The sequence below is a fragment of the Bombus pascuorum genome, unplaced genomic scaffold (assembly GCF_905332965.1).
Source record: "Bombus pascuorum unplaced genomic scaffold, iyBomPasc1.1, whole genome shotgun sequence".
Classification (NCBI taxonomy): Eukaryota; Metazoa; Arthropoda; class Insecta; order Hymenoptera; family Apidae; genus Bombus; species Bombus pascuorum.
This window is the reverse complement of record NW_026869730.1, coordinates 773,911-792,653: the sequence shown is the minus strand read 5'-3', so window position 1 is coordinate 792,653 and position 18,743 is coordinate 773,911. Positions and strand designations below refer to the sequence as shown.

General features: G+C 34.1%; 2 long non-coding RNA genes across 2 annotated transcripts; one reads left to right on the top strand and one right to left on the bottom strand.

Moving 5' to 3' along the window:
• Positions 1 to 233: 233 nt before the first annotated feature.
• On the bottom strand, positions 234 to 2,611 carry LOC132915603 (uncharacterized). The gene is made up of 3 exons (XR_009659922.1): positions 2,258 to 2,611; positions 1,229 to 1,381; positions 234 to 292 (listed from the first exon to the last, which is right to left on the bottom strand). It is a non-coding gene; the product is annotated as an uncharacterized LOC132915603 (long non-coding RNA).
• A 4,275-nt stretch (positions 2,612 to 6,886) lies between these two features.
• On the top strand, positions 6,887 to 9,426 carry LOC132915615 (uncharacterized). Its single transcript, XR_009659925.1, has 3 exons — positions 6,887 to 7,234; positions 8,111 to 8,263; positions 9,200 to 9,426. It is a non-coding gene; the product is annotated as an uncharacterized LOC132915615 (long non-coding RNA).
• Positions 9,427 to 18,743: the final 9,317 nt, after the last annotated feature.

Sequence of the window (18,743 nt, the reverse complement as noted above, 5' to 3'; positions counted from 1 at the left end):
TGGTCCGATGTTTTTAATTATATTTTTAATACAGCGCTTATCGCATTGAGAGCAGCATCATGGCCATTTGTAAGCATTCGTTGGTAAAGGCATGCAGTACATCATTTAAATCCATCATAATAAAAAGGAGAACGCATGATTACATACATTTCGTAATAAAGATAATAAAAAGAGACTCACCATACCAACATAAGAGAAGATTTATAATGATTTACCTTACAGGAGAATAGGTTTATTTGAATAACACGAAATCCATGCACAAGGTTTTGGAGATCCAGAGACTTTGAAGACCCTAAAAAATTAAAGCAAGTTAGATGAATGCAAAAATTAAAATTTAAACGTGATCATGTTATAAGAGTATCGTATTGAATTATATATTTAATGTAAACAATTAAGTTAAAATATTACAATATTTTGTCATTATTTGTTTGAATTTCATCAAATGCTTTTAAATAAGAAAATTTTGATAAAAACAAGTAACTTACAGAGTTAAAATAAAAAATTGTATTATCTTTATAGCGTAATTTATTGATAGGTTATAAATGAATTTATAGCCATAATATTCAGAATTTTGCAAAATATTCTCAAGATATATCTTCTTCCACTTGCTAAAACTTTCTAATGGATTGTTATCTAACATACATGATTAAAGCACACTCTTCTGTTAATCATTGATCGATCAAATTGATCCAGTTCTTAAAATCTTAACGAATTCCATAATCAATGTTTCACAATATATAGAAAAAAATAATTTTGAAGCGATCTGATCTATATAAAAAAAGAACATTCTCGAGTTTAACATTGCAATGTTGTAATATTTTTACATTTATAAAAGAAACGTTGACATATTTAAACAAAATAAACCATCAGCGCTTCATATATTTTGGATTATTAAAATATAATTTCGTTTGATACAATTCTTGGAGGGTCAAAAGTTTTTAAAATTAATGAAAGTGATGTGTATTATTGTACATTTAATAATAACAATAAGTATATATATAAGTTGTGACAAGAAGTAGAAGAACAAACAAAAGTTCGATAGTTCAATGCTTGCTTATCATATATTAATGTTAATACAAATAAAGATGGGTTTTAACATATATTAACGCATTGAAAAACTATCGTTTGTATATATATAAGTAACTATATGCTATAAAATCTATGTATCGATATTATTGGTTTTTTGCCTGCTACTTTATATCTAATACAATTTTATATCTATACTCACAATTTAATTTATGAAATGTAACAGTGACATATGACCAATATGGATATAATTAACTCTTGCTGGAATACATTTGAAACAATCTTCGCAGTTCAATCCTCGGATTCCATAATAATCTATATATACATCTATACATGGGTGCTACCTTTATTTATTCTGCAACATAAACAAAATGATATGGTAATTTTACTATAAAACTTTACAAGACCATAATGTAAGAAGATCATATAAACATATATATATATATATATATATATATATATATATATATATTTATATATATGTTTATATATATGTGTGTATACACATACATATACGTATTTGCAAATATACACAATTTTCATATACTCCTGAAATCTAGCCCATACCGCTTTATGGCTTTGAGCATTGTTTGAACATATTTCATGCTAATATAATATCTATGTTAGGATGCTCTTTCATTTTTTTATAGACAAGAAATTTTATTGTTGTTATAAAATATGATGAAACGTGATAAAAAGGTAGTACGATAATATGGCAAATTTGTAACTTTTAGTTAAAAAGGAAGGAGAAAAGATATTTTACAATTAAAAATGAACCATTGAAACCTATTATCTTGTATCAATAAGGAGAGATTAAACAAATTTCGTATATCGCATCGCATACTCAACTATGAAAATTGAAAAGTTAATCGTTATCGATCGTCACGTAGGTCCATACCAATTTTATTGCTTAATTTTCTTCAGTTCTGTACATATTCCTAGGTAATCGTGTATTAATATTAGATAGAAAAGTACGAACCTATCTACACAGTTAATAAAAATATGATTGAATTAAGAACATAAATTCCGTATTTTGTAATACATATTACACGTTTATTTCTCTTACACGTACGTCTAGATCTACGATCTCTTCTTTTTATCTTTGATATATATGGTTTGATATATTTGGTATACGGCAATAATTAGGTTAAATTATATAAAACATATCTGTTTCATATTAGAATAACTTAAGGAAAATCTTTAATTGTATAAACACATATAAAATATTTACCTTAAATAAAACAATGATCGATCAAGTGTTGCATCTTTTGTATTTATATATTTTCTTCTATCAAAATTTAACAGATTAACTCTGTAATTCTTTGTTTAGCATTCATTACTAACTGATATATATCCACATTGTAGACATTATTTAACACGACGAACATATCACCACGTGCGAATCCACAGACCGACTGTGCGGAGCCTCGTGTCGGTCAACCGTTATTATTTCGAATTGCTTACAACACTGTTCGTTGATTGGCTACAATTCAGCAGGACAACATGGTACCTGCGCACATCCTCCCGCGAATATATAAGAATATAAACGTATAATATTTGTATTTTAAGATTGATTAAATAGATGTGTAAGTACGATTTTAAGTAAAGCTTACGGCTTGCCTATTATATTTCTTTAACCAGGTCGGTGGGATGTTTTCTTCTTAGCCTTCTTTTGATATGGGTTTTGTATGTAATATTGGTCCTAAGACGCTTCCTTGCAGTACCCCAGCCTTAATGTCTTTAACCGCAGAATATGTGTCCTTTATTTTTACTACAAAGGTTCTATTGCTTAGATACGATTTGAGTAAGTGGTAGATTTGTTCTGGGAAATGTTTTTGATTGTTTGTAAGAGGCTTTCATGATTCACTTTGCCAGATGCTTTCACAATGTCCATGAAGAGGACTGTACAGTATTGTTTCTTTTTTATTGCTAGTAAAATTTCATTGACAAGCTTGTGCATTTGCTCCGTGGTGGAGTGTTTGTTTCTGAATCCAAATTGGCGATCTGGCATTAATTTTTCTTCCTCTATCGTTGATTTCAGGCGATCATATAATATTTTCTCTAGTATTTTGCAAAACACATGAAGTAGTGATATTGGTCTGTAAGGTGCAGTTTGCTGTGGGTGTTTGCCTGGCTTAGGTAGCATTATGATCTGTACTGGTTTCAATAGAGTAGAAAAATATTGAATTCTTAAAATTGTATTGCATATTATTGTCATTTCAAGATTTTACCATTGATTAGGTCGATTCTTGGTGCTTTATTGTTTCTTGTTTTCTTGATTATATTTCTAACTTCTTGAGCAGTTGTACCAGGTATGGTATAGTGCTTGTCAGTTGAGGTACTAGTATTTTGCACATCTATGTCTGTATGACAATTGGTGGTACTGTTGTTAATATTATGTGTAAATGCGTTACAAAGGTGGTTGGATAATTCTTCGACTTGCTCTTCGTTGTTTCTGGCCCATGTGTTGTCTGTTTTTCTGATTGCTGAGAATAGTTTTACTGGTTTCTTCATTTTGTTCATGGCTTTCGATAGGGAATAATCGGTATTCTCATGTGCAGAGAGTGTTAATCTATGAATTTTGAGAATTCGTTGTTATTATGATCTTTTATTTTACTTTTTATTTCCTTTCCATGTTTTCTGTTTTCACGTTTGTGCCATTTTGCTTTAGCTTTTCTTTTTTCTCTGTTTTTGTCAAAGATGTCTGGTGGAATTACTTTTGTTTGCCTGTTGTTTGTTTCATAATTAGTAGTTGCCCATACTGCTTCTTGTATAATTTCTGTCAATGTTGTTACTGCCTGTTCAATGTGTTCGGGTGTTTTTAGTGGAATATTGCAGTTGATTCTGCTCTCGATTAGTTCTTTAAATGTTTGCCATTTGGCCATATGAATTACAGATGTTATTGAATAAAACAACATAAGTAATCAAATTAATAATTAAACTAAATTAATATTTTAATATAATCATATATTATAAAATAATACAGAGTTGTGTGTGTGAAAACACATAAGATTTATAATTGTTAAACAACGGTATATGATTAGCATGAAGCTAAGAAAATTTCTAACTCGCTCTAGAATATTATGATGGGTCGTAGAAATCACAAATCTGGTAAAAAGATTTTCGGGAAATCTGAAATTATAATAGATAGAAACATTATATAAATTCTTTTCTCTTTGGAATAGATGCTCATTCTTGACCACTGGTCAATTTCATGTTTAACTATAATAATACAATTGTTTTTGTCATAAACTGACATTTAATATATATTAGCACATTTTTAAGTAAAAAAACTAGTACTGCAGAAGTAAATTTAATTTTATTTCGTAAAAAATATCGAAATTATAGAAAGGATTATTGTAATGAATTGAGGTGGATATTAAACGTGTTGGCATGTTTAATAAAGGGACGAGTGATAAAATCGTAATAGTTACTTATATTAATATCAATGTAAGTATAAGCGGAAAATTCGAATTCGATTTTGCTTGACGGTTGGACGTAGCGGCGAAATTGTTTTGCCCGCAGTATATTCACTATTACATTACGTGTATTCTGACGATGTTGATACTCCGAGGCAAAACAACATGATTTGAATTGTCCTCTAACTCATGTGCCGCTATATTCATATAATTTTCCATTACATATCAATAAAACATAATACAATGTTAAAAATACGTAATTATATATTTACAGAATAGCTCTTGAAAGTCTTACAAACTGTATCAGCACATCTGTAATTGATAATTTCTTGGAAGAATGAACCCCTGGAAGAGAACTATTGGACTACTAGAAGAGACAAATTAAGTAAGATATTATGTTATTGCACATGAAATGGCCGATATTATGCAAAGAATAATATTGTTTCATGATGGCCAACATGTATTGCGTCTATTACATCATATTTCAATTAATTCTGCTTTGGATATGTTGAGGAAATATTAGGTTGGTATGATCACTAGTTCTTACATGCTAAGTTGGTACGACTTCTAACGACGCTCCATTGTCTTAGGCGTCGGCCACGTGTTAATTATTTAAGTGTATCCGGTGTATTCATATGGCTGTACATGGTGGTGAAATACAGAAAGTAAAAACTGTATCTGAGTGAATCAATAGATATGAAACTTCAAAACCTATTTAATAACAGGATGAACGTATCCTCCTCTGAAGGGATCCTTTTCAGGTATGGCTTTTGAGTATGTTTCAAGGAGACATCTCGTAATTATTATGTAATTATTCTTTTTTTTTTTGTTTTGTTTTTATACGCTTTAATGCTTATTTTGGACAACTTCTATGATTCACGTTATTCTACCCACCCGAAACAAAAACTCCGAAAAAATCTTAATATGTACGATAATAATGCTTAAAATTAACGATGTAACTTAAAACTACGACTGGAAAGGTTTAAAACTGAGACCTAAAAGTAATGCTCAAACGTTTTTTTTTTTTTTTTTTATTTTATTTTGGTTATTTTACAATTTGTCCTTATGGACATTTGGTAAAGTGTTATATCTTGTTGGCGAAGAAAGAAAAAAAAAATATATATATATATAAATAAAAAATAAATATAGCATGTGGGCGGCTACCCCCAGAATCGAGAGCAACTGCAATATTCCACTAAAAACACCCGAACACATTGAACAGGCAGTAACAACATTGACAGAAATTATACAAGAAGCAGTATGGGCAACTACTAATTATGAAACAAACAACAGGCAAACAAAAGTAATTCCACCAGACATCTTTGACAAAAACAGAGAAAAAAGAAAAGCTAAAGCAAAATGGCACAAACGTGAAAACAGAAAACATGGAAAGGAAATAAAAAGTAAAATAAAAGATCATAATAACAACGAATTCTCAAAATTCATAGATTAACACTCTCTGCACATGAGAATACCGATTATTCCCTATCGAAAGCCATGAACAAAATGAAGAAACCAGTAAAACTATTCTCAGCAATCAGAAAAACAGACAACACATGGGCCAGAAACAACGAAGAGCAAGTCGAAGAATTATCCAACCACCTTTGTAACGCATTTACACATAATATTAACAACAGTACCACCAATTGTCATACAGACATAGATGTGCAAAATACTAGTACCTCAACTGACAAGCACTATACCATACCTGGTACAACTGCTCAAGAAGTTAGAAATATAATCAAGAAAACAAGAAACAATAAAGCACCAAGAATCGACCTAATCAATGGTAAAATCTTGAAATGACAATAATATGCAATACAATTTTAAGAATTCAATATTTTTCTACTCTATTGAAACCAGTACAGATCATAATGCTACCTAAGCCAGGCAAACACCCACAGCAAACTGCACCTTACAGACCAATATCACTACTTCATGTGTTTTGCAAAATACTAGAGAAAATATTATATGATCGCCTGAAATCAACGATAGAGGAAGAAAAATTAATGCCAGATCGCCAATTTGGATTCAGAAACAAACACTCCACCACGGAGCAAATGCACAAGCTTGTCAATGAAATTTTACTAGCAATAAAAAAGAAACAATACTGTACAGTCCTCTTCATGGACATTGTGAAAGCATCTGGCAAAGTGAATCATGAAAGCCTCTTACAAACAATCAAAAACATTTCCCAGAACAAATCTACCACTTACTCAAATCGTATCTAAGCAATAGAACCTTTGTAGTAAAAATAAAGGACACATATTCTGCGGTTAAAGACATTAAGGCTGGGGTACTGCAAGGAAGCGTCTTAGGACCAATATTACATACAAAACCCATATCAAAAGAAGGCTAAGAAGAAAACATCCCACCGACCTGGTTAAAGAAATATAATAGGCAAGCCGTAAGCTTTACTTAAAATCGTACTTACACATCTATTTAATCAATCTTAAAATACAAATATTATACGTTTATATTCTTATATATTCGCGGGAGGATGTGCGCAGGTACCATGTTGTCCTGCTGAATTGTAGCCAATCAACGAACAGTGTTGTAAGCAATTCGAAATAATAACGGTTGACCGACACGAGGCTCCGCACAGTCGGTCTGTGGATTCGCACGTGGTGATATGTTCGTCGTGTTAAATAATGTCTACAATGTGGATATATATCAGTTAGTAATGAATGCTAAACAAAGAATTACAGAGTTAATCTGTTAAATTTTGATAGAAGAAAATATATAAATACAAAAGATGCAACACTTGATCGATCATTGTTTTATTTAAGGTAAATATTTTATATGTGTTTATACAATTAAAGATTTTCCTTAAGTTATTCTAATATGAAACAGATATGTTTTATATAATTTAACCTAATTATTGCCGTATACCAAATATATCAAACCATATATATCAAAGATAAAAAGAAGAGATCGTAGATCTAGACGTACGTGTAAGAGAAATAAACGTGTAATATGTATTACAAAATACGGAATTTATGTTCTTAATTCAATCATATTTTTATTAACTGTGTAGATAGGTTCGTACTTTTCTATCTAATATTAATACACGATTACCTAGGAATATGTACAGAACTGAAGAAAATTAAGCAATAAAATTGGTATGGACCTACGTGACGATCGATAACGATTAACTTTTCAATTTTCATAGTTGAGTATGCGATGCGATATACGAAATTTGTTTAATCTCTCCTTATTGATACAAGATAATAGGTTTCAATGGTTCATTTTTAATTGTAAAATATCTTTTCTCCTTCCTTTTTAACTAAAAGTTACAAATTTGCCATATTATCGTACTACCTTTTTATCACGTTTCATCATATTTTATAACAACAATAAAATTTCTTGTCTATAAAAAAATGAAAGAGCATCCTAACATAGATATTATATTAGCATGAAATATGTTCAAACAATGCTCAAAGCCATAAAGCGGTATGGGCTAGATTTCAGGAGTATATGAAAATTGTGTATATTTGCAAATACGTATATGTATGTGTATACACACATATATATAAACATATATATAAACATATATATATATATATATATATATATATATATATATATGTTTATATGATCTTCTTACATTATGGTCTTGTAAAGTTTTATAGTAAAATTACCATATCATTTTGTTTATGTTGCAGAATAAATAAAGGTAGCACCCATGTATAGATGTATATATAGATTATTATGGAATCCGAGGATTGAACTGCGAAGATTGTTTCAAATGTATTCCAGCAAGAGTTAATTATATCCATATTGGTCATATGTCACTGTTACATTTCATAAATTAAATTGTGAGTATAGATATAAAATTGTATTAGATATAAAGTAGCAGGCAAAAAACCAATAATATCGATACATAGATTTTATAGCATATAGTTACTTATATATATACAAACGATAGTTTTTCAATGCGTTAATATATGTTAAAACCCATCTTTATTTGTATTAACATTAATATATGATAAGCAAGCATTGAACTATCGAACTTTTGTTTGTTCTTCTACTTCTTGTCACAACTTATATATATACTTATTGTTATTATTAAATGTACAATAATACACATCACTTTCATTAATTTTAAAAACTTTTGACCCTCCAAGAATTGTATCAAACGAAATTATATTTTAATAATCCAAAATATATGAAGCGCTGATGGTTTATTTTGTTTAAATATGTCAACGTTTCTTTTATAAATGTAAAAATATTACAACATTGCAATGTTAAACTCGAGAATGTTCTTTTTTTATATAGATCAGATCGCTTCAAAATTATTTTTTTCTATATATTGTGAAACATTGATTATGGAATTCGTTAAGATTTTAAGAACTGGATCAATTTGATCGATCAATGATTAACAGAAGAGTGTGCTTTAATCATGTATGTTAGATAACAATCCATTAGAAAGTTTTAGCAAGTGGAAGAAGATATATCTTGAGAATATTTTGCAAAATTCTGAATATTATGGCTATAAATTCATTTATAACCTATCAATAAATTACGCTATAAAGATAATACAATTTTTTATTTTAACTCTGTAAGTTACTTGTTTTTATCAAAATTTTCTTATTTAAAAGCATTTGATGAAATTCAAACAAATAATGACAAAATATTGTAATATTTTAACTTAATTGTTTACATTAAATATATAATTCAATACGATACTCTTATAACATGATCACGTTTAAATTTTAATTTTTGCATTCATCTAACTTGCTTTAATTTTTTAGGGTCTTCAAAGTCTCTGGATCTCCAAAACCTTGTGCATGGATTTCGTGTTATTCAAATAAACCTATTCTCCTGTAAGGTAAATCATTATAAATCTTCTCTTATGTTGGTATGGTGAGTCTCTTTTTATTATCTTTATTACGAAATGTATGTAATCATGCGTTCTCCTTTTTATTATGACGGATTTAAATGATGTACTGCATGCCTTTACCAACGAATGCTTACAAATGGCCATGATGCTGCTCTCAATGCGATAAGCGCTGTATTAAAAATATAATTAAAAACATCGGACCAGCGGAGTGAGATCTCTATTTATAACGTGCCGCCTGCGTATAGAAAGGAGTAAAAATCACCGTGGACTCGTCGCGGTTAGCGGTTGAACTCCAATTTGAAATTGTTTATGTCATGCTGTTAGCGCCAATCTGTTAACGCCCAACTATTAACGCCAATCGTCGCAACCTTGGGTTCGCAGGTTGATTGTGCCATTTCCTTTAGCAGATGTTTTCCTATTTTTCTTCTAACTGATTAGTTACCCGATTTTATTTATTTCTTTTTTGGAATTCTTTGGTATATAGTTCACATAAAAATAACATAGTTCTAAAAAACGTTCTCTTTGTCCAACGAACTCCCGATTCCTATGCAATCTCCCCTGGTTATCTGGCGCACGCGTAACATTCACGTACCGTTGCATGCGTTGCCATTCCTATTCGTATCCTTCTTTTTATACTTGAATACTTTATTTGAATATAGAATTATAGAAAACGTTTAAGAATACATAAATACAGAAATATAAAAGATATAAAGATATAAAAATAAAAAAATACAAAACTATAAAAATTACAGAAACTCTGATTAAACATTGGTACTTATATTTTACGCTCGTTTTGTATTACACATACATTTTTTATATTATATACGTGAACCAAAATAGAATGTACAAAGTATATTTTATATAACATGTTTCATATCTGATTCTTTTCTTAATCATCGCATTTGATCACAGACATTTTCCTTTCGCAATTTCCACAGACTTCTGAACCTTTACCCAGCTGCATATCATTTTTATTTTCCTCTTTTTCTTTTCTCCCCCTCATACGAGGCATGATCAAAAAGATCGTTGAATTTTTTTCTTATTTGAGAAAATATTTATTTGTTCGTCTATATTTAAGTTGTTCCCTTTGAATATAATATGTTTTTGCCAGCGTGTCTTCCGGTCATTAACACATTTCTGAAAGCACTTTCTTCTATAGTGCATGTTAATCGATAAGTTTTAGAGTCGGTATTTATTGATTCACTCAGATTAGATTTGTATATTCTATATTTCACCACCAAGTACAAACATGCGAACACACTGGATACACTGAGATAATTAACACATGGCCGACGTCTAAAATAAAAGAGCGTCGTTAGAAGTCGTACCAACTTAGCTTGTAGGAACTAACGATCATACCAACCCACTATATCCTCCCTTTTGATCATAGTTTCTACAAGTCCCATAGCTTTGGTAAAACGCTGAGTCTTAATCTTATTTAAACCTTTGGTGAGAATATCTGCAATATTCTCAGAACTCGGCACGTAGACATAATCTAGTATTTCTTTTGACACGCAATTTTTAACGTAAAAATAACGCACTTGAACGTGTTTAGGCCTTTCTGCGACTATCTGGTCCTTGGACCATGAAATGGCTCCAATATTACCACAGAAGATTTTGCATGGGCGAGGACAATGTGATAGTTGACCCAACTCCCTTAACAGCAAGGATATCCAGACAGTTTCTCTTGCTGCCTGTTGCATCGCTACAAACTCTGTCTCACACGTCGACTGAGATATTATTGGTTGTTTCTTCGACAACCACTCCTAGATTTTCTATCTACAACACAGCCCGCAAAGTCAGAATCTAGGGCTACGATTCCTAATATTTGTAGTGCGGATATGCCATATCCCTTCAAGGAATTTATACGTCGCTCAAATCGCAGGGTACTGATTTGCATTTCCAACATATCGAGGTCGGCTTTATATTGATTAAAATTGTGAGTTACTCTTGGAGCTGTCTCTAATATTTTCTCTAATATTGGAACGTCTGTTCCTTCGAAGCTGTATACACTATTCTTAATTCTGGTTTCGTAAGAGATATTTTTATGTGATCCCCCTATCTTTATAATATTGTGATCGTATGTGATTATGTACCCGGCTTTACTGCTAATTAAACTAGGCTGCCTAATTTCCAGGATTTTGTGTGTCTTACATAGTACGTCGATTTGCACATTTTTTCTAGGAATAATAATGTAATGGTTTTCTGTCTGTGAAGGTACGAACGTCAATCCTTCCAATTTGAAGACAGCAGTCGGGCAAGTCCTGATTGTCTGTTGATTATTAATTAATTCTGACCTGCATTCAGGTGAGTTCATTCTATTATGACTTGGTTGAGTTCTTTTACAAATGTGGATGATTGCTGTTCGTTTACAATATTTATCCAAGTAGGGACTATCGACAAAGGTGTATTGTTCTGAGTTGGTTAATATCAAGTCAGTTTCTATTACAGACGCAATGAATACAGAGTTTTGTTTGGAAGGTATCGGATAAATCTTAGTCATTTTCCATTCGTTGTTTTCTAAAACCGGCATAGTTATCGTATATATAAGTTTGTTATCTCTTATCCATAATTTTAATTTACTTAGATCTAGGATTAGTTGAAAGTTTTGAACTGAAGGTTCGATACGGTTAGTCATAAAGCTTTGTCTCGTTAGTTGGTCAAGTGTTTTTAAGAATTGTTCAGGTTCTATAACTTGTGGATTTATGATTCCTTGTTTTCCTAACGTGATAGTTTTAAAAATTTCGTTGATGTTAACATGGAGTTCCGATATGGTAAATTCAGTTTGAATTACTAGGGAGACTAATATTTCGTTTCTGTCATTGTGGTTTTCAATTTTGTGTGTATGGTTGGCAAGGTTTTCAAGTTGATCGAGATCTGTTTTGGTGTCGTCTAGCACGCGTTTGATAAGTGCGGTTTGGTCACTAAGGATTGTTTTCATTTTGTTGTTGGAGTCAAATAATGTGTCGATGTTTTCGTTAACGAGTTTTAGGTAATTTTCGTCGAGAGTTCCGAATAAAGTTTTGGATGCTGAACCTATGACATTGAGTAATCCGCGTTTGTTTCTATAATGCAATAATAATTTAAGTTGCCGAGTCAGGTTTTGAAGATTTCTATACTTAGATTTTAGGCTGCTTATTTCTGGTGTGTGAGCGCAAGGTGGTTTACATTGACGGTCTATTAAATCTATTACGCGTTGTAATCTATTAACTTGATCAATTGGGTCGTTAAGCCCTACTATAAGGGTGATATCTATTTGTTCGTTGTACAGATAGCAATCGTCGATGTGTTCCAAGAAAATGTTGGCGTAATTTAGTGGTTTTACTACTAGATCGCTTTTAATGTATTCAAGTGTTATAATGATCCATGTTATGGTCTTCTTCCTGAAAAATATGGTTTTAGCCTGTTACCGTGGATTCTGTGTGTGGCCGTTGGAATATTCGATAAGATAGGTGGGTGGATTGGAGGAGAGGATTTCTGCAGGTCCTAGCCATTCGTGATCTAGTTTGTTGGTTTTGTGATCGTTATGTACCCACACTTTGTCTTTTACTCGGAATATAGTTTGTGTTTTAATAATTTTTCGAATCCGATCCCTTTGATACCGCCTCTTGTTTGATTCAGTGATTTCTCTTGCTTTCGTTATATAAGCGTTATGTCGGTTTCTCCAGAGTTTAAATAATTGATCTTTAGTTAGGGTGGGGGTGTTTGATATTGAGGAAGGCATGTTAGCTTGTCGTCCAAATGTTAGTTCGAATGGGGTATGTCCGGTCGTTTCGTGTACTCAAGTATTGTATCCCATGCATGTTAGTTTTAAATTTTCGTTCCAGTCGTTTTGTCGGTCGGTTGTACAAGTTCGAACGAGATCTTTTACCACAGCATGTGTTCGTTCAAGAGATCCGTTAGATTGCGGGTGGAAGAAAGTGGTTTTCACGTGTCGAATCTTGAAAGCCTCTTCAAATGTATCCATCAGTTTACATTTTCGTCCCATGTCCGTGAGGATACTTTTCGATGCAGAGAATATATATACATAGTGATCCAGGAGTTCGTTAATGATCGAGTTGGCTGTTTGGTCTTTTAAAAGTATAAGAACGAGATATTTGGTTAATTGATCTTGGATAGATAGGATAAATTGGTTGCCTCGTCTGGTTTTGGTTAGGGGTCCGAATATGTCCATTGCGATTTTATCATTGGGGTTAACGGGTGTGTCAGTCATTACGGGTTACTCTTTGGCCCTTTTTTTTTCTTTTTTTTTTTCTTTTTTTTTTTTTGCGTGAGGAGGGAAAAATGCTGTTACGCATGCCCAGTGACCCGCATCACTGGGTTATGTGGGACTCGGGCGGATGTTGTTGCCATACCCACTAAAGACCCCTCCTCCTTCTTCCTCTGCTTTGAGGACAGACAACCCCGGTAATACCTGTCGGCAGTCATCAGGGTTGTCCTTTCATGCCCTGTTGTATCTTCTTCTTCGGGCAGTTACTGCTCGCGTCATCTTCTCAGCCAGTTCAAATACGCGGCTTGGGCGTTGGCCTGCTCTTTGGCCCTAATACGGTTTAATTTTTCTCGTTGGCAGGTTTTGCAGTTTTGTATAAATTCTGTGACGTCTTGCTCTAGGTTTGTCCAGTGATGGTGTTCTTGTATTCGTTTCACGGTGCGGTGTATACCTAAGTGTCCTACTATTTCGTTATGATTTTCGCGCAGTATAGTTTGTTTTTGTTCGTTATCGTAGTCTACCGGCGGATCTTGTCCAAATACCAATTTAATTTGAGGGAATCTAGTCGTTAGAAACCTTAACATGAGTTGAATGTTCACTTTTTCTAGTGTGCTAAAGCTATTGTCATTTATCCCTATATGCAAGTGTCCAGTCTGGTTAATAAAGTGTTTAGTTAATTGATGCAACCAGTGCTGTTCGTTGAAGTCTCCTAATTCGGTCTTTGTAATTTGTTTAAAGTGTGGTCTGTTAGTCTTTTGAGTTATTGGAGCTGGGGTGATGTTTGTTTTCCAGTCGACATATTCGTCGTAATAGTTCGGGTTTTCTAAATCGGATTGAACTTTGTCATTGGTGATAAGATACAGTCGGGACAGAGCATCTGCAGCTGTGTTTTCCCTTCCCTTTTTGTATTCTATTTCATAATCATACTCCTCGAGTCTCAAGCGCCATCGCATGAGTCTCGATGAGGGATCCTTAACATTTTTTAGCCATTTCAAAGCTTGATGATCACTTTGAATCTTAAATTTTCTACCAAGTAAATATTGTCTCAGTCTTTTGATCGACCATACTATCGCCAATAACTCTTTTTCGGTTGTGGAATAGTTTTTCTCAGGAGGGTTCAAGGTTCGGGATATGTAATAGCATGGATGTCCGTCTTGGGAGAGTATTGCTCCTAATCCTTCGTTACTTGCGTCTGTTATTAATGTGAATGTTTTTTCAAAGTCCGGGTATTGCAGTACAGGAGCTTCACAGAGTTTTTGTTTCAGCGTGTCAAATGCAAGCTGTTGTTTATCAGTCCAGTGGAATGGAGTGTCTTTCTTTGTGAGGTCTGTCAGTGGTTTCGCGATTTTGGAAAAATTGCGTATAAATTTTCTATAGTACCCGACGAGTCCTAAGAATGATTTTATGTGAGTCGCGGTTTTTGGTATTTTAAAATCCTTCACGGCCTGGATCTTTTCGGGCTTAGGCTTTACTCCTTCTTTTGTTACTACGTGTCCTAAATATTCTAATTCGGGCTTTAAAAATTCGCATTTATCCGGCTGCATCTTTAAACCTAAATTTTGTAATCTGTCTAATACAATAGCTAAATTTCGGTTCTGTTTTTGTATGGTGCTTCCGAATATTATGATATCGTCTAAGTATACGAAACAGTTACTTCCTACTAATCCCCGTAGCGCGGTGTCCATCATGCGTTGGAACGTTGCCGGAGCACTTTTAAGTCCGAAGGGCATGCGATTATAGTGAAAGTGACCTTGTGGAGTTGAAAATGCAGTATATCTTTTTGATTTTTGTTTCATAGGTATCTGGTGAAATCCTGATGAGAGGTCTAGGGCTGAGAAAAATTTAGCTTTGCCTAAATGATCGAGTATCTCGTCCGAATTCGGTAAAGGATACGCGTCTTGGTCTGTTTGTTCGTTTAATTTCCTAAAATCTATGACAATCCTCCACTTTTATTTACCTGATGCGTCTAATTTCTTTGGAACTACCAAGATTGGTGCGTTATATGGACTGTCCGACTGTTCTATGATGCGTTTGTATAGCATGTCGTTGATTTGAGTCTCAATTTCTTTTTTATGACATTCGGGCGGTCTATAAGATTTGGTGTTTATAGGTTTGTCTGTCTTGAGTGGTTAAGTTAATGCATGGTAGTGAGTCTGTTTCCATGTTGAAAACGTCTAAATAGTTGATTAGGATTTTCTCAAGAGGTTCTCGAAATTCTGGATCAATATGTTTAGTGCGTATTACTCGTGCGAATTTATTAATTTGTGTTAGTCTATCGGGTTTTCCTATTTCGTTTGTAATATGACAAATTCGCTTACCAGTGTTGATAAAGCATACTTTATGGTCGTGGGCTTTCCTTCGATGTATTGGGTTGAAGTTAATGTTTCGACTGGTCCTATCTCGTTATCGGTGTTCTGGAACGGTAATATGATCTCATCTAAGATCAGTTTATCGTTAGCGACGTTATATCGGTACTTCGTAAGGAATGGGAGTCCGATTATTCCGTTTTCGATTAGGGGAAAGTCGTCAGGAACTATATAGAATTGATGATTCTTCTTGAACATGTTTAGGTTACAAATTTTTTTTGTGGTGTGTTTGTCGCTTCCCATTACGAAAGTCTTTGAGCTGGAGGTTTGGACGTTCAGTGAAGTGGTTTCTTTTATTAGATTTATTCCTGCTCCGGTGTCGACGAGAAATCTGGCTCTTTCTCCGTCTCTTCGTTGCAGTACGATTGATAACAATCTTCCGGTGGTGGTACAGTTGATTCTTGGAATGTTTCTTCTGGGTTCTCCTGGGTTGTCTGGTTTACTCGAGGTGGAATCTTTCCTCGGTTGGCGAATGGAAAATTTCGAGAGTAGCAAGTTTCGGCTGTGTGTCCGATTCGTAAACAATTGGGACACTTCGGTTTCATGCGGTCGTCTAATGGTCGGTTAAGTGACCGAGTAAGAGCTTGTGGTCGTGGGTCGGTAGTATTTTGCTTGCGTACTAACATGGTATTGTGAGATTGGTTTTTTGGCGGTTGGCGACACGATTCGCTTCCCGTAGCCATTGTTCTCCATCGGCTGCTAGTTGTTGGGCAAGGTTCAGGTTCTTCGGGTCGCTAACTACTACCATCTGTCCTATTTCATATCGTAGGTTGAGTAAATATGTCTTAAGTGTCTCGCGTTCTTCGATATCTATAGCTATGCGTAGTTCGGTTGGTGTGCGATTTTTGTTTTGAACCGCGTAATTCAGTTCATTGAGCTGTTGTCGGAACCTAGAATTGAAAGATTGCACACTTTCTGTTGCTCCTTGTTTTAAATTCCTCAATTTGTCCCTACAATTGCCGAGAGTTGTTGGTGTTAATACGTGCTGTCTCAAGCATGAATACAAGTCTTCGAACAAATCAATTCTTAAACATCGGATATTTCGTTTTGCATCATCGGTAATTCTTTGGATCAGTATAAGATCTAATAATAACTCTCTATCACTTGCCTTACATCTGGCTCTTGCTTTGCGGACCGATGAGATGAAATCTTCAACGCCTACGTCATCTCGACCCCGTAGTATCTCGATAGTTTGTATGGCTTTATCTGCATCGAGCCCCTGGTCTTCGTTGTGGTCGTTTCTTTGTCTGGTCGTAACGTGACTAACTCGTTGTTTTCGTGAAATATTCGGTTCGTCGGTTTCGTCGTCTGTCATATGGACAACGCCGGTTCCTGAAGGAGTGCTCGTGAGCGGCTGGTCAGTCTCGGTGTCGTACTTTATTTCCATAGCTTTCGCAAGGCCCCGTATTTCTTCGGCCCGATTTCTATCACTAGTTTCCGTGAATCTTTTTATATTGCTAATATTCTGATCCGTGTTACTTTTAAAGTTTCTGAACTCGTGAGTTAGATTTTGAAGTTGTTCAAGGATGGTCACATTAAACTCACTCTGTTTTGCCGTACTCATGTCAGTTGAATTCATTTTGATAGATACGATACTTTTAGAAGAGTTACTATCTTCAGAACGTATTTCGGGTTTAGGGTTTCGATAATATTCGAAAGCCAGCTTACCGAAGTTCATTGTGGATCCTTCTTTTGATCAAGGAGGTGACCGTGGTCCTTTGCTGTAGAATCCGTAGAGTTCCCGTTGAAGTTTCCTCTTGATGCGATGAATGGATCGTGGCAAGGATCGCCAATATTGTCACGTCGGAGACACAAAAGATGGCGGAATTAAGGGATCGCCGGTGATCTCCTCGCGTCGCGGTTCGAACGAAACGATTTTTTCACAAACAGGGTGAAGAAAATAGACTGCGTATGCGACAATGAGATTTATTGCAAAAATCTGGCAGAGTGACGGTTACAATATTAAGCGTGGTTCGGAATATTAAGACAGACTGACTCGAGATGCTAGAACGGACTGACTTAACGCTAGTTTAGGAAGGTCCTTCTACCGAGAGTCTAGTCCCTTTGGGGGGGGGGGCTCTTTAGTTATTGTTTCAACAGACGCGATATGCGGGGTGTTCGGCCTATCTGGTTACTGAGCGGGTAGTCCTCTTAAGTGTGTGACAAATGCTAGGCGGACGGTCACACGTGATAAGGCCCCTGCTTTCAGTTTTATCCACTGTGTCAGCACCGTCAATTGCAATTTCAATTTCACTCATTACATTTTGGTATGTGCTTGGAATGCTCGTCCTTTCATCCTCGGAGTCAGAACTAGAAAGAATACGCATCCTTTTCTTGTTACGACACACTTCTAGGAATTTTCCCTCTTCATTATCCAAAGTTCTTTCTATCTCCCCACTTTCAATGTATTCAGAACTCTCACTGACAGCTTTGCTTTGGCCTAGTTCATACTGATCTTCTTCGGAGGTATCCTCAGAACAATCTACATTGATGTTGACAATTTTGTTCGATATCTTGTTATATCTCCTGGATTTACACATGATTGCTAGAAAAGGGAGATTGGTCAAAATAAGAAAATACTGTGCCTAAATTCAATTATCCTATCGAAAATACTTATAATAAGCGGAGACGATGATGGGAAATGTCTACAATGTCTGAAAGTTTTGCAGACTGTCTTTGAAAAACGGATTATTTATGAAATCAGTTAGCCCGTCAATTTGACCGGTTTCGTACAGTTATACCTATATTACATACAAATTTCAAAAATTAAAAAGCCTAGGGAAAAATAATTGTGCGTATATGTTCTTTGGGTGAAATGATTATTAATTTACGATGCAAAATGGTTAAAATTAATGCTATGGTTTTTGGGATATTTCATT